Below are 3,322 nucleotides of genomic sequence, written 5' to 3'. Positions count from 1 at the left end.
CTTGAGGAGCTGGGTTCCAGAGCCCAGGCTTTGCGTGAAGATGAGCCAAACCATTTGTTTCCTAGGCATCGCACTACCTCTTGCACAAAGTCAGGCAGTTAAAACTGTAACCTTTTTTTATTAATTTTTTTTCCCCAACTGACAATTGATGAAATAAAGAAGCTATCCTTGCCAACTGACTGTTAGGCAACGTCATTAATGCCGAGCTCAGTCTAAACAAGGTGGAGCTTCTATATAACTGTAGTGCGGTTGTGTTGCAGAAAGTCAATCGCCACTCGCACTACGAATAGGCATTCCCTGCTGAATCTCCAGCTACAGAAATGGTACTCGTGAGAAACTAAATTCATGTGGGTTTACGTAGGTAGTTTCTGGGAGTTGTTGGGCAAAACGTATTAGTGCGCATAGTAAACACTGTATCCCCTCTCATCGTCCGATAGCCCTTCTTTTTTTTATTTTGCCTATTTGATTTTACTAGTCAGGTTTATCATGGATTTTAGTCTGAAATTCATCTGTACTTTTTTTTTTGTCCGTCAACCAGCTTTTCCTGTTTGGCATGTGCAATGCAAGGGCTTAATGCAGAGAATGCTGTGGCATTTGACCAAACCTTCTTATGGAAACACTTCATTGATCTGGATGGCTTCAGTAAATGCACCCACACTACACCAGGGCTGATGTGAGTCTACACATTGATTTTAATGATCTTAGTTCCATGTGGTGCCTACGCCGCAGCTGCACCGCTTTCAGTGTGAGCACAGAGAAAAAGGCTTCAGTAAAAATATTCCCAAATATAAGAACACAAAGTTTTTCGGTTGAGTAAGGCTTCATGAGCTGTCCAATTTCCCTTACTTTTACAAACTCAATCAGATAAAAAACACCTTATTGCTAAATAATATAAAATCATCAGAATTGTTTTTTTAAACATCAATTTAAAAAAAAAAAAATCTTACAGTCTGTATGTTTTTTTCCATTCTAAATTTTTGAAAAAATTTTAGTTTTTCAGAAAGGTAACTTGCATAATCAAAGCAACACACTAGTTTTGATTTTTTTTTTTTTTTTTTTTTATCTATGAGGATGTTACATTATAAGTATGAACATTTTTTATTTCTAATCCATAGATCAATTTAAGTGTATTGTATAATTTACAGTGAACACAATATCCTCATTATGAGGTTAATTTCACCTTTAAGTATCAACACGTGTAGCATTAATGTCCTAATGTTTTCACTCTTTCTAGTTGTCTAAAAAAGCTACAGTGTTTACTTTTTTTGCCGTGCCCCCACTGATTTAGATAACAGGCTGAAATTGCACTGCTGATGCATTCTTGAATAATTCAAGGAAAAAGCAGCAAAAGGATCAGTTCTGTTTATTGTACCTGCACCCCAACTGGTAGCAGTTAAGAGCTTGATGTTGGTCCACATTTTTGTGATCACAGGCATTGCATTAGCTCTGATGAAAGGCAGACTCGTCTAATGCTTTTTCAGCAGTATTAATGGCTACATAAAGTGCGACGGCCTTATGTTTTAAATGTCTGTGTAAAACCCCAGAGCCAAGGTTTCAGAACTGAGCTGCCTTGTGGCTCTTAAGAGCTACAGTACATTGATCGCAGATCAAAATGCAGTCCTGTATTGAACGGGCTCATTAAACTGGTTGGAAGCTACCTCTGGAGAAGGAGAGAGTGCAGGAGAGACTGCCTGACAACATTATTGATTATTCAGTTGGGGAACACCATGTTGGAAGGTGGCACAGACTGAAAACTGGCCCTGCTATGTCAGTTATAAATAGAGATGCAGCAGCTCTCAACTCACCAACACTGACTTTAGGTTGTCTTCATGGTCTGACCAGCAAATTGGGATTTTCTAGAGGATGCATTTTTAGAATCTAAAAGAAAATCCCAAGATTGAGACACAAATTTATTTCACAGCATATGGTATTACCGATACCAAATTTTTAATTTTAAGCTCAAACAGAAAACTGCATTTTGGTTAATCCTGTATGATGTTGGTTTTACATTTTGCTTTGGAAAGTTGTTGACTTCCTTACAGATTTCAGCATCGTCTTTCATAATTAACTTTTTTCAAACCTTCCAACTATACATCTATTTTCTGCCACATGCCAATCAGAGTCACGGAGGGCTGGTTCCTACCCCAATCAGTCTATAAGAGAAAAGACATGGACAGGTCACCAGTCCATTGCAGGAGCGCCTAAGGACAAGCAAATTAACATACAGTAACAGACATATTTTTAGACTGTGGGAAGAAGACAGAGTACCCAGAGAGAACCCATGTATGCACTCGGAGAACATGCACACTCCATCCAGAAAGATCATAGGCAAGGAATCAAACCCAGGACCTTCTTGCTACTAGGAAATAGTGCTGCAAACTACGCCACAATGCATGTTCTTCTAAATTTGATTCAAATACAGATAACATGAGGAACTATAGAACATTGTCTTTAATAAATAAGTTTATCATAAAGAACAATGCATCTAAATCTTGTCAAATTATGTATTAGATGTGATTTACATCACCTAAAGAAAAGTAGAAGAAAGAAAAAAAATATTCTCAGTGATCTGTCTGGAGAGTCTTGAGGCTATGGCACTCCAGAGAACCACAGTAAGAGCTAATATCCAAAAATGAAGAAAACATGGAACAGTGAGGACGCTCCCTAGATGTATGTCAACAACCCATCCAGGAGATCACAAAAAAAAAAACAGAGCCACACAGGCCTCACATTGCTGACCAAAGGTTAGTGTTCACAATAATGGGAAGGAAGAAATGCTTCCATGGGATAGCTGTTTGGAGAAAAACCCAGCTTTGCATTGAATACAATGGCCCTTTTTGCTCTTTATGTTTTTTTTTCATGGTAGCTTCATCTGGTAAGTTCCTGTTTGATAGTGACATTATCTTGGAGATAAATATTAAATGCGCTGCTGCCAAGAATACCTTAGATTATAGGTGATAGAATTGTGCCTGTTTTTCAGGGCATAGTACTAAACTGTATGTGCTATCCTTCATCCTTTCTGAAATAGAAAGTTTTTTGTTCGTTTTGTATGTCTTTGTCCATGAACCTCCAGCCTGATTTTGCTGGAGCTTCCTTTCTGTTAAAAGGGACTTTTTCTCTCCACTGTTGCTGTGTGCATGCTTGGTGTGAGGGACTGCGGTCAAAACAATGATTCAATGCAAACAGCTGATTTTCTTTAGATAGAACCAATCAGACTATGATCTGACAGAAATGTCTCTGCCTTGAGATAACATGTTATGAATTGGTGCTATATATATATATATATATATATATATATATATGTATATATATATATAAATTT

Source organism: Cyprinodon variegatus, unplaced genomic scaffold (genome assembly GCF_000732505.1).
Source record: "Cyprinodon variegatus isolate N-32 unplaced genomic scaffold, C_variegatus-1.0 Scaffold264, whole genome shotgun sequence".
NCBI lineage: Eukaryota > Metazoa > Chordata > Actinopteri > Cyprinodontiformes > Cyprinodontidae > Cyprinodon > Cyprinodon variegatus.
Note: the sequence above shows the minus strand (reverse complement) of the source record.